This window comes from Pinus tabuliformis, chromosome 1_1, assembly GCF_031772625.1.
Source record: "Pinus tabuliformis cultivar Carrire ecotype Pingquan chromosome 1_1, CPIR1, whole genome shotgun sequence".
Classification (NCBI taxonomy): domain Eukaryota; kingdom Viridiplantae; phylum Streptophyta; class Pinopsida; order Pinales; family Pinaceae; genus Pinus; species Pinus tabuliformis.
Window position 1 is genome coordinate 793,777,813 of NC_142297.1, and position 13,709 is coordinate 793,791,521.

Consider the following 13,709-nt stretch of genomic DNA (forward strand, 5'->3'; position numbering starts at 1 on the left):
TTTCTTAGTTGGAACTGCTGATCAGTGGTCTCCATGGTAGAGCTTGATGCTTCCTCCCTATTTCTTTTGGGATTCTTCTCCTCATTGACAGGAGTTTGAATGATGGGAGGGATATTCATTGGCTCTTCCAACTTTGGGACCTACAAGAAAGAGCTTTGGTCAAATTGTTTCTCCAAGTCAATCATGGTGTTCTCCACATCCACCATTGTGCTATCCATATCTATCAATGTATTCTCTACCCATTCTGACTGGTTAGCATACTGTTCAATGTCAGGTCTTAGGTAGTGGATGTAAGGTCCCATCTTGACCTTTTGTCTAAGTTTGTTCACAACCCCATGAGGGTCATAATGCCAAATGAAACTATGCTAGAATTTCATGTCTTGAAGCATCTTATCAACCTCATGTCCAACCTCTCTGGTGTTGCAGATGAAAGGTCCCATTTGGTTTTTCATCTTAAACTATGTCTTCTTCCTAGCAGCTAGGAAGTTGACTTCATCTGCACTTATGATTTGCCTGAAGTATTCCAACGCAAATATTCTCATTGGGAGATACTTAGGTAATTTGTAGGAGGATAACTCACAACCATAGATCCTGATTTCAGTATGATTCTGGTAGAGGTAATAGTCTCCTAATCTACTATTCTTTGCGAGTTGTAGTGCTCTCTTGATCTCAGTACTATTTCTAGGTTGAGTGCTAGAAGTTAGCATGTTTATGACAGGGTGAACAAAACAATGTATGAAGTATTTGTATGTGAATGTTTTGTTATACCTCTGGACCAAGGGTGTCTAGTAGATGACTGATCATTCCCTTCCACTGGTATCTGTCTTCTGAATCTTCACTCTTAACTTGTCTGTCTGATAATATAGAAACATGTAAAACAACACTGAAGAGTACTTGAACAATCTTTCAGTGGGCAGTTTAGTGAATTGTTCATGCATTTTGTCTGCAATGAACTGGGCATAATCATACATAATGGTAGGAGGCTAGCCTAGAGTGAAAATGGACAAGAAGGCCATGATTATCTCATCCACAAACTCGTCTGATGTGAATCTTAGGATGCTTGAGATCATGGTGATTATTATCCTGCCAGTCTCTGAAAAAATAGTAGAAACACAGGGTGGAATGTCTTTAGGAGTATGGTGCTCCTCAATGATGAAACTCTGACATATTTGTTTTATCTTGGTTGGGCACAATGTGGTATACAAGTCCAACAGGTTTGAAATGGACAAAGGAGTCATATTAGGAGTGGACTGGATTTGCAGCATCTGGTTGATGGATTCAGTAGTGATGGTGAATAATATTTCATGGTTTGGTGCCTCAATAGCCCTATAGCTTGGAACATAACAGGCATGGAAAAAATGTACTATGAATGTACTATGTCTGGGAATGGATGGAATTCTGCGAATGTATACTTGGGCAAACTGGATCCCCAAAGGTTTATATCATTAGCATGGTTTAGGAACCTATCCTGGGCCCAAAAATGGATTCTCAAAAGGTTTCCTTGGGTGACTGTGTCTTTGATTTGAAAATCCCTGTCTGCCAGGGCCAAATGGTTAATGTCTAAATGAGGGGTTGTCACTAATCTGACATCCAGAGAGGCTGGGGCAGCCATATTTGTGATAAAGTGTGGAAAATTAGGCTTTATATGGCTTTGGGAGTGAAATTTCAGTAATTAAATAACCAGGGTAGGGTATGAGAAGTTTGCGGGTCAGGGTTATTGTACTTTGGGAATGGGAGACTCTCAATTAAATTGAAATTAATCAAATTCTTTCAGTTATTTTAAGAATTTAATGTTCTTTCTTTAAAGAGAGGGTAATTCTTGGTTCTTGTTCAAATACCTGGAATTTACAGTCAGGGCTGCAACTGGTTTTCAATTAGGGTTTGCAGAGGGCTTCGGTAGCTAGGATGGTGTGCAGTGGTGGCATCGGAAGGCTTTGATAGTTGATAGCTGGTCGCAGGAGTTTGGAAGGTGCAAGTGCTTCAGAGGTTCAACAGTGCGATTTGAGCGAAAAGGGTGAAAATGGGGGTCAGAAGGCTTTTAACCGCGAACGGTTGGAAAAATGGCGGGGAAAAATGTTTTATGAATAGTGCTAGTTTTCACTTTGGTGGGGAGGTGGTTTTGGAGGCCATCACACTGCTTATGGGGGTCAGGCAGTATTTTGTTGGGGGAACATGATCTATGCTAGAGGCCGACACATAGGAAAATGGGCCCCGAGAAAAACCGCCCATATCGCGTGCTCTTGGGCCGTTAAAGGTCGGACATCGTGCAAGCATGATATGGGCAATGGTCATTGGATCTGGGGGTGGATGATCAGATGACCATCGCGTGGGAAAGTTGCGCGGTCGGGCGATGGGGCAGAGGTTAGTGGGACCCATGGGTTTTAATTATGGTTTAGAGTAATTAACCCATGTTTAAGTGCAGATTAATTAAACTGCGGAGTTTTAGGGGTAGCGGGGTTAGTTTACCTCACCAGGGTGGCAGGTTAAACTCGAGTTTAGTTAGGAAAATGGTTAAGTGGCAGAGTTAGTGAGGCGGGGGTTTTTTAGAGTTAGGATAAAGGGTTTATAGGGTTTTTGGGTAATTATTGAAGTGAAAACGTGATTTCAAAAGGGCGGAAAGGGGTTTCACACTTAGGGGTTCAATGGATTTTAGGAGTAATTGACTAGGAAATGTGTGAAACTAAGGGGTTGGAGTAAAAATGAGGGGGAAGGGGTTTTCATAAGCCATGAAGGGGTAAAAGGGATGTTAGTGAGTATATAGTGGGGGTGAAAGGCAATGAAGGGGGAGTTAGGAAAATAAGCTTATAAGCATGCTTTTTTCATTGATAACTGCTCCTGCACACTTGAAACACATAGTTAAGTATGATAGTAGTGCTTATGCTCCAAATGACTTGTATTTCTGCAACCTTTCTTTACTTACCCTTTTACCTACCCTAACATTTTTTCTTCACTTTGGTGGGTGCACTTAAGCTAGCAAACCCTTTTCTTTCCTTTTATTTTATAAAACAAACTATCTACTTCTAACCTTATATCCTCCAAGGGATCAAATTAAACTGATGAGCTCCTTTTATTTCTATACATATCTAATGATTTGCCAAGATTAAACTGTTTGGTTAGTTTTTTATTCTCTAACTATAAACATGAAATAATCAAGATTAAATAGTTTAACTATCATGGGTTGTGGCATATAGGACGAGCTACACACAACCATTATTTAATGCATTAATAGTAAAAATTAGTGGCACTTGGACTTGCACACTTCCATGATCTGTTTTGTGTTTGGGGTTCATTTTTTTTCATTTTTTTGATCTTTTCTTATTTTTCTTGTCCTTTGATATTTGTTTTAGGACATACCCTCTTTACATTTTTAAATTTTAATATGGAAAACTTTTGCAGAAAGCAAAGGTATGTACAATATTACAATACTTAACCTCAACCAATTCAAAATTATGAATCCTATCACTATAGGACTCTAATAGTGGCTCCACATGGGGATGGAATTTTTTGGTGAAATGTCAAGAACTATGAAGATCAGTAGACTTTGAATTATGACTGTAGTTACCTTGTGAACTGTCCTTCTGTGATTTCTACTTTATTGATACTTATGATAGTAAATCCCTCAAAGCTCAAGGCCTTTTGTCTGGGCTTCAACTTCAAAGGATTACCATCAAATCCAATCTACACTCTGCAATGTTATGTACAATGATGCAAAGTAAAGTGAACTATTGCTATTCAGTGGAAAAATAATGCTTCAGCATTCTACCATTAACAAGTCCTCCTGGTAGATCTGATCCATCTATGTTTGTCAAGAAAAAGACATTGTTGCCTTTGTAGCCATAAATGACATAAGGCCCCTGCCACAAAAAATCAAATTTTCCATGCTTGCCTTTGTCTTCTCTCCTTGAATCCCACTTGAGAACTTTATCTCCTATGTAAAAATCATCTGCTTTGGTCTTTTTATCAAAGACCTTTTTAATTTTGTCTTGGATTAGCTGTGATTTTACATATACTTCTTCTTTGGTTTGCTGCAGGTGTATGGTCTGATTGATTCTTCTCTGAATATCATTTGGTTCCACCTATAGTTCCTGGATGATTTTCATGACTGGTACTCCAAGAGATGATGGAAAAATTGCATCCATCCCATATACCAGTTGATAAGGTGATGTTCCAATGGAATTCTTAGTAGTTAGTCTATTTGCCCATAAGGCATTGACTAACTTCTTGTTCCAAGTCTTCTTGTTATCTTCCAGTAACTTTTTGATAATATTTACCAAGCTTTTATTAGATGATTCTGCAAGCCTGTTACCTTGAGGGTAATAGGTTGTGGAGTGGCCAAGGGTGATGTGGTATCTGTTACAGAAGTCTACCATCTTTTTGGATTTGAAGGCAGCTGCATTATCAGTAATGAGCTTCTGGGGGCAGCCAAACCTTGATAGGATATTGTTTTCTAAAAATGAGATAATGACAGTATCTATGGCTTGTATAGAACAGATAGCTTCTATCCATTTCATGAAGTAGTTAGTAGCTGTCAGAATCTATTTTTGTTGAGCTGATGAGGCTGGGTGTATTTCTCCAATGAATTCTAACCTCCATTGTTGAAATGGCATTTCAGTGGAAATTGGCTTAAGTGGCAAGGATAAAAATTTTCTCTTTCCCTAAAAAATATGGCATTTATGACAGGAGGTCACATGTTTTCTAATATCTGCAAACAAAGTAGGCCAATAGAAACAAGCCTTCAAAATTTTGTCAGCAGTACTGTTCCAGTACAAGTGTCCTCCACAATCCCCTGCATGAAACTCTTGTAAAATGTTGTCAGCTTCATCTTTCAATAAACAGGTTAAAAGAATACCACTATTACCCTTCCAAAACAATGCATTATCTATAATACAATATCTTAATGGCTTCATTTAAGAATCTAGCTTTAGTTCTTGTCAATCTAGGAGGAGCTTGTAAGTTTAGTAATACAAATGTAATATCTGCATACCAGGGTGAATAAGTAAAAGGTTCACAGATCTGTGGAGTCACCATCTCCTCCTGATCATCAAGGGCACTAATGAAGTTGATATCCAAGGCTTGAAAGTTTGATTCAGCCATGAGTCTGGCTAAGCCTTGGCCTTTTATGAGCTTAGTGGGTTTTATCTCGATGTCATATTCCAATATTGTGGCAATCCATTTGCCTCTTTTTCCTTCAAGCCCATTTTGTGTTAGGTCCCTATAATACTAGTAATGCCCCCATTAATATTGTAGTTGTATCCCTTATTAATATTGTTGTGCCCCTATTGCCCCCATATTGTTATCACTGTGCCCCATAGAGTCCCTCTATTGTTATTTTTGTGCCCTTATATTATTATTGTTAGGTCGGCTTGGTTATATTGTGACCCCTTAGACTCCTATATATAAAAAGGAGGTTTTGTCATTTGAATCATCCAAGAATTGTTCATTTATGTAATGTAAAGGAGGTTTCCCCCTCGAAGAGGCTGAATTCTAAGGTGTTGATCTATATTTTCTATCTTTTTGTGAGCTGGTTTTATAACATTTGGTATCGGAGCTTTGGATTCTAGGGTTTCGCTGCTCCAAATAGGTCATCGTGGAATTTTCGCTATAACTTTTTTTCTGCGACGTTTCAGAAGTGAAAAAAAACCCATTTGAGAAAAAATCACACTGAACCTTAGGTCCGAATTTCAGAGCTTTTCACACTATATTTGCGGAGATATGATCTGAGGAAGTTGGTCTTTTTGCAGACTCCTGAATTACATTCCAAATAGGTGACCTGGGGAAAATCGTCATAAGTTTCTCTCTGAGCATCGGATTGAAATTTTGTAAGAAGGTATAGAAAGAGGAGGGACAGTAGTTTCTTGTATATATTTTCAGAGCCAAAGGTTGAAACAGTGACACGTGGCACTTCATACAAGTTTGCTCTGCTGGAAAGGTCTATAATCAGGTCATCTTGGGAGATTGTGCATAACCCTTCCTTGGAGAATCCAATTTGGATCAGACTGGTGGAATTGGAAAGAGGACGTAGAGGGCTACTACAGGTCGAAATTACAGAACTGGATGATTTGAAATTACAGAGATACATCAGAATCAATATCAAGCTCCTACAAAGTGAAAAAAGGTGTGTGGTTTTTTTTAAATTTTTGCATAAGGTTGGTTTGAAAAATTAGTTTGAAGGAATTCAAAGGGCATAGTAAAGCATTATTATCGGTAATTGATGCCCCGAGGAAAGAAAATTCAAACACCTAGTAAGCAACCTGAAAGCTCTAGCATGACTCATGAAGAAGAGGAAGAAATGCAACATGATATATCAAAATTACGAGACCAAGTGCAACAAGTGTCACTTGCACAAAAAGTAACAAAATCTAAGATGGATGGTTTAAAGAAAGATGTAGAAGCTAAGATGGATGGTTTAAAGAAAGATGTAGAAGCTAAGATGGATTGTTTAAAGAAAGGCATAGAAGCTAATATGGATGGCATGGAAGCTAAGATGAATGGCATGGACACTAAAATAGATGGCATGGATGATAAGATGGAAGAATTGAAGATAAATATGAATAAGTTGCTACAAGAAATGGTCACTAATGGTGAAAGGGTAGTAAAGGAAACTCATGATGAAAACAAAAGAAATGTTAATCATGATTCCATAGACTCTAATGTTGGATCGAAGACCCACCATATTCCAAAAATCGATATGAGGAAGTTTGATGGCAAGGATCCCGCAACATGGATATTACAGATGGAGCAATATTTCGATCTCAATAATGTGCAAAACACACAAAAGGTACGTATTGCAACTTTATATTTGGAACCAAATTAGTTTGTATGGTATCAATGGCTTTGCTCTCATAAACAAATTATCACTTGGGCAATTTTTACAGAAGAATTGACAACACATTATGAGGATACAAAAAGAAACACTTTTTTTAGCCAATTGATAAGTCTCAAACAAAAGGGTTCAATAATGGAGCACATTGAGGAGTTCCAAAAATTGAACATAAGGGTAAAAATTATTCCAGAGGAGCATAGGATTGATGTGTTCATAGGGACTTTAAAGGATAATATCCAACATGATGTTTGCCTTTAGGAACTTGATTCATTAGAGAAGGCATTCAGGTTAGCAAGGAAAATGGAAAGCAAAATTATGGCAACCAGGAAGCATACCACTCACAACTATAAATATGGATGTGTTGTTGCCCCTAGCCTTCCACAACCTATAAGGTTGGCACCACAATAATTGGAAGAAAAAAGAGCAAAAGGGCTTTGTTATAGTTGTGATAGCAAATACACTAAAGGTCATAAGTGTGCTGAGAAGAAATTATTCTACATAGATTGTGAAGAGGAAGAAGAAAAGGAGCAAGAAAGGTCAAAAGAAGAGGATATACTCCAGAAACAAAGCCTAGATAAAGAAGAAATGAATCCAACCATATATTGTAATGCATTGGCTAGAATTACCACTCCTCAAACCATCAAGATAGAAGGACAAATCAAGAAGAAAAAGGTAATAGTGTTGATTGATTCAGGAAGTACCCACAATTTTATTCATTGTAAGATAGCAAAAGAATTGAATTGCTTCCTATATCTAGCACCAGAGTGTCAAGTGATGGCTGCAAATGGAGGAATGATAAATTGCTCTGGAAAGTGCCATAATATCAAGATATCCATGGGAGAATATGTATTGAAAAGCCCAATGCTTTCGATTCCAATGGGAGGTGCTAATGTTGTACTAGGAGTCCAATTGCTACAATCCTTGGGTACAATAGATTTTAACTTTCAAAAACTTTTCATGAAATTTTATGCAAAAGGAAAGGAATTTGAATTAAGGGGTATTGCAGGGAAACCGAGAAATATAATAAGCTCTAACGGTATGACAAAGCTTCTAAAAAAGGAACAACGAGGTGTAATTGTACAATTATGTTCACTAGATGTTTCCACACTAAATTCATCTATTGCTCCAGATCTCCAAAAAGTCTTGGACAATCATTCCAAGGTATTTGAGACTCCCAAAGATCTCCCACCTATTCATGATTATGATCATGCTATTCATTTCATTCCAGGAAGTGTTCCTCCAAACATCACGCCGTACAGATATCCCTATGCCCAAAAGAGTGAAATTGAACGTATGATTGCAGGAATGCTTGAGGCTAGTATAATTCAACCTAGCCAAAGTTTTTTCTCTGCTCCAGTAGTATTGGTGCACAAGAAGGATGGATCATGGCGCATGTGTCCGGATTATAGGGAGCTCAACAAGCTCACTATTAAAGATAAGTTTCCCATTCCTGTCATTGATGAATTATTGGATGAATTGCATGGATTAATTTACTTCACCAAGTTAGATCTTTGTTCAGGATATCATCAAATCAGAATGAAGACTCAAGACATTCCAAAAATAGCATTTAGAACTCATGAGGGTCACTATGAGTTTTTGGTCATGCCTTTTGGCCTTACCAATGCACCTTCTACATTTCAAGGTTTGATGAATTCCATTTTCAAACACTTCCTTAGAAAATTTGTGTTAGTATTTTTTGATGATGTACTAATCTACAGCAAGTCTTGGAAGGATCATGTTGAACACATTGACAGGGTGCTACAACTATTGGAGGAGAAGCAATTATATGCAAAAAGATCCAAATGTTTCTTTGGAGTACAAGAGGTGGAATATCCGAGTTATATTATATCTCATGAAGGAGTTAAGGTAGACCCTAGCAAAATTAAAGCCATTAAGGAATGGGAAATCCCCACATCCATAAAGCATTTGTGAGGATTTCTCGGGTTGGCAGGGTATTATCGCAAGTTTGTTAAGAATTATGGGAAAATAGCAGCACCTCTAACAACATTGTTGAAGAAAGATGCATTTTCATGGACTCCAGAAGCAACAAAGGCCTTCGAAGATCTTAAAGAGGCAATGTGCCAAGCACCAGTCTTAGCTACACCAGACTTCACAAAAACCTTTATTGTGGAATGTGATGCTTCTGGAAATGGAATTGGCGTTGTTTTAATGCAAGATGAAAGACCCATTGCTTTCGAAAGTTGTCCAATCAAGGGAAAGTATTTACACAAAGCTATTTATGAGAAGGAAATGTTGGCAATACTACATGCACTTAAGAAATGGCAACCCTACCTAATGGGAAGACACTTCAAGGTAAAAACGGATCATGATAGCCTTAAATACTTTTTAGAACAAAGATTATCCTCTGAAGAACAACAAAAATGGGTCACAAAGATGTTGGGTTATGACTTTGAAATCATATACAAAAAAGGGAAGCAAAATGTTGTGGCAGATGCACTCTCAAGAAAGGATGAGGATGTGGAAGCATTGTTGTGTGCCATTTCTATTATCCAACCAGATTGGATAAACGAAGCAAGGGAGGAATGGAAGAATGATGAAGAAGTGTGGGAACTTATTCGAAAGTTACAACAAGATTCCAGTACATCTGATACATTTAGCTGGAAAAATGATTCGTTATGGTACAAAGATCGCTTATACCTCTATAAGAATTCCCAACTCAAACAAAATATTCTTCTGGAATTGCACGCTTCTCCCTTAGGAGGGCACTCAGGATTTTTAAAAACTTACCACAGGGTTAAGAAGGAATTTTTTTGGGACGGCCTTAAATCGTGTATTCAAAAGTTTGTGGCGGAATGTTTGGTATGCCAACAAAATAAAGCTGGAACAATTAAGACACCAGGTCTATTACAACCTTTATCCATTCTAAGCCAACGTTGGAAGGAGATTTCAATGGATTTTACCATAGGTTTACCCAAGTTTGAGGGAAAGAGTGTCATCATGGTGGTAGTTGATAGACTTACCAAGTATGCACACTTTTGTGCATTATCACATCCATTTAAAGCCAGTACAGTTTCTACGACATTTATGGAAACAATTCAAAAGCTACATGGAAACCCAAAAATTATTGTAAGTGATAGAGATCCCATTTTTACAGGGAATTTTTGGACAGAATTATTTTATTGTCTTGGTACTCAGTTAGCTCATAGCTCATCTTATCATCCTCAATCTGATGGGCAAATGGAGATAGTAAACAAATGTTTGGAAGGATATCTTCGTTGCTTTGTATCTGATAAACAGACACAATGGGTCAAATGGTTACCTCTGGCCTTCCTTCCATACTACAACAAAAATGACCCCATTTATGGCACTTTATGGATATCAGCCACCATCCATCACATCATATCTAAGAGAAAATTCTAAGGTTCAAGTAGTGGAACATCACATTGAGCATCAACAACAAGTTCTCCAACTCTTAAAGGATAACCTCGAGTTGGCGCAGAATAGAATGAAACAACAGGCAGATCAACATTGTAGTGAAAGAAGTTTTGATGTAGGTGATTGGGTATTCCTATGGTTACAACCATATAAACAAATGTCCCTCAAGCAAGCTAAGAAGGATAACAAATTGTCACCAAAGTATTATGGCCCGCACAAGGTGTTGCAAAAGATTGGTACTATGGCATACAAATTGGAGCTTCCTGTAGCTTCTCAAGTGCACCTAGTTTTCCATGTTTCATGTTTAAAGAAGGTTATAGGCGACAAGCTCCCAGTTCAAACAATATTGCCAGAACTTGACGAGGAAGGAAAAATTATATTGGAACCGGAAGCAGTCATAGAAACAAGAACTCAACAACTACGAAATCGATCCATTTCAGAGTATCTCATCAAGTGGAAGAACTTATCCACTGAAGATTCCACATGGGAGGATGATAATTTTATACAGAAGCATCCAGAACTACTCAAGCGTTGAGGACAACACTTTTTTGAAGGAGAGGGGCATGTTAGGTCCCTATAATACTAGTGATGCCTCCATTAATATTGTAGTTGTATCCCTTATTAATATTGTTGTGCCCCTATTGTCCCCATATTGTTATTATTGTGCCCCATAGAATCCCTCTATTGTTATTTTTGTGCCCTTATATTATTATTGTTAGGTCGGCTTGGTTATATTGTGACCCCTTAGACTCCTATATATAGAAAGGAGGTTTTGTCATTTGAATCATCCAAGAATTGTTCATTTATGTAATGTAAAGGAGGTTTCCCCCTCGAAGAGGCTGAATTCTAAGGCGTTGATCTATCTTTTCTATCTTTTTGTGAGCTGGTTTCATAACATTTTGAGTCAAAATGTCCTTAACTACAAAGTTTGGAAGATAAGCAATAATGTGAGAGTACAGAATGTACACTCTGAAGTCTTTGATTCCCTTAACAAAAGGTAATGCTTGTTTTTCCGATATTGTATTTAAGTGAGGCATCTCTTAAGGATTTACTAAAGAATGTTATTGGCTTTTCCTATCCTTGGTTGTTCTTTTGCAGCAAGACTACTGCAATAGTGTGTTCTGAAGCAAAAGAAAAATAATAAAATCTTTGTTAAATTCAGGGCTTATTAGGACTGGAGTTTTTGTTAAAGCTTCCTTAATAGCTTAAAAGGGTTGTTTGGCATCCACTATCCATTTAATTGTCGAGTCCTTCCTTAGCATGTTATTTAACTCCCTAATTAATTCTGCTAGATTTAAGATGAATCTCCTAAGAAAATAAATCTTACCTAGAAATGGCTGTAGCTTTTTAATGTTTCGGGGATGGGAAATGGTCAAAATGGATTCTATTCTAGCAAGGCCTATCCTAATCCCATATTTAGATATGATGTGTCCTAACGGATTTCCCTCTTCTAGACCGAAAAGTGTATTTTTAGTATTTAAAGAAATCCCAAATTTCCTGCATTTGATGAATACTTTCCTTAAGTGATCTAGGTGTTGAATGTCAGATTTGGAGAAGACAGTAATGTCATCTTGGTATACTACTAGGAAATCATGGATCTCCTTTGCAAAGGCTATATCCATAGCTCTCTGAAATGTGGAACATGCATTCATTAGTCCAAAGGGCATCTTCAAATACATGAAGGTACCCTTAGGAGTTGTAAATGTAGTTTTGGCTTGATCCTCTGGTTGAACCAAGCCTTGGTTATAGCTAAAGAATCCATCAAGTAGCGAGATTCGGGAAGATCCCACCACCCTCTGAAGGATATGGTCCATTTTTGGTAAGGGGTAGTTGTCTTTTAAAGATACCTTGTTTAAATTTCTAAAATCTACACAAAGTCTAATTTCTCCAATCTTTTTCCTAGTGGTAACTAAATTTGAAATCCAATCCGAGTATCTAATGGGGGCTATTATTTGAGCATCAAACATTCTTTTAACCTCTTTCTCTATGGATGGCATAAGAACTGGGTTTATCCTCCTAAGTTTCTGTTTGAAAGGTTTATGATCTTCTTTTAGGGGTATTTTGTGTTGGATTATGCTGGTGTCATAAGACTTCAAGTCTTCATAACTCCAGGAAAAAACATCCTGGTACTCTTTAAACAGATTAATATATTTCACCTTTTCCTCCGGAGGTAAGGCTTTGGATATCTTAATGAGCTTTGGATTATCCTCAGTTCCTATATTACACTCTTCTATGTCTGCTCTTAGGGGTTCCATTTTAGGTTTCCTAGCTACATCATTAGAGTCAAATAAATCCTCTAAAGGGACTAATCCCTTGGGCAAAAAATTGTTTTTCAAATTAAGAATCTTTGGATCATCATCCATTATTTTATCTATCTCTACATTCTAAACTATCTATTTATACTCTAGTAAATTTAGTTGGTGTAGCTACATCTAAAATATTTACATCTATGCTACTTTCTATATTATCGTCTATTGTACTGTTAATATCTATCTAGCAATTCTGAAACTCACCTCATTGTTCATGAAATTGTAAGTCTGGTATCGTGGGAGAAAATTTGTCAATACTTCAAGTTGTCTGGTATAAAAAGCCTGTGTCTGAATTCTACAATGTACTGATGGTTGGGTTGAAATGGAAATTTACAAGTACTAGCAAAGGTAGCCAACCTGTGGGCCTACATGTTTTGTTTTCTAGGAATGGCAGCAAAGTTTGATTCCAGGAGATCTTTGATCAAGTCTAGAACAATATCCCTATATCGACCAAGTCTAGGATTGTTCACAAAGTATTCACCACTAATCTGTTTAATAATCAACTCTGAGTCTCCCATGATGGAAACTCTTTTGGCTCCCAGTTTCCTAACCAATTGTAACCCTAGAATTATGGCTTCATACTGAACCATGTTATTTGTACACTTGAAGTTCAATCTGAAAGCATGTCCCTCAGTATGATTATTCTCCATATTATGGATCCACACTCCTGCACCAGCCCCTAATCTATTGACAGACCCATCAAAGTCTAAATGCCAAAGTGACTCATGAAATATGTTCTCACTGTCAGCTGTTCTGTATTTTAGGTCTTTGGCTGTGATTTCCTTTTTATCATTTTTTGCATTGTATAATATAAAGGAGTCCATATCTGAATGCATGGAGTATATGGGAAAGTTTTGTGGCTTTTCCTCACTACTGACCATGTATTTCATCAAGGTCTCCCTATATAATTTTCTCGGTTGGCCAAAAACAAATATGGTGGCATAAGACATATCCAACTACAAGGATCCCTGCAGTTTTGCTCCCCATGAGCGGGATAGTAGCATTCCATATTTCTGTGGGATGTCTGCAACTACAATGCTGATTAAAATTCTCTTTTCAGGGCACTAGAAAAGAGTCACACATAAGTCCTTGATCAGACCAAGGCACTTACCTGGATGGAATCAAAAGAAAACAAGTCCTTATAAGGCTTGGTAATGTCTAGGTTCAGTCTTTCCATTATT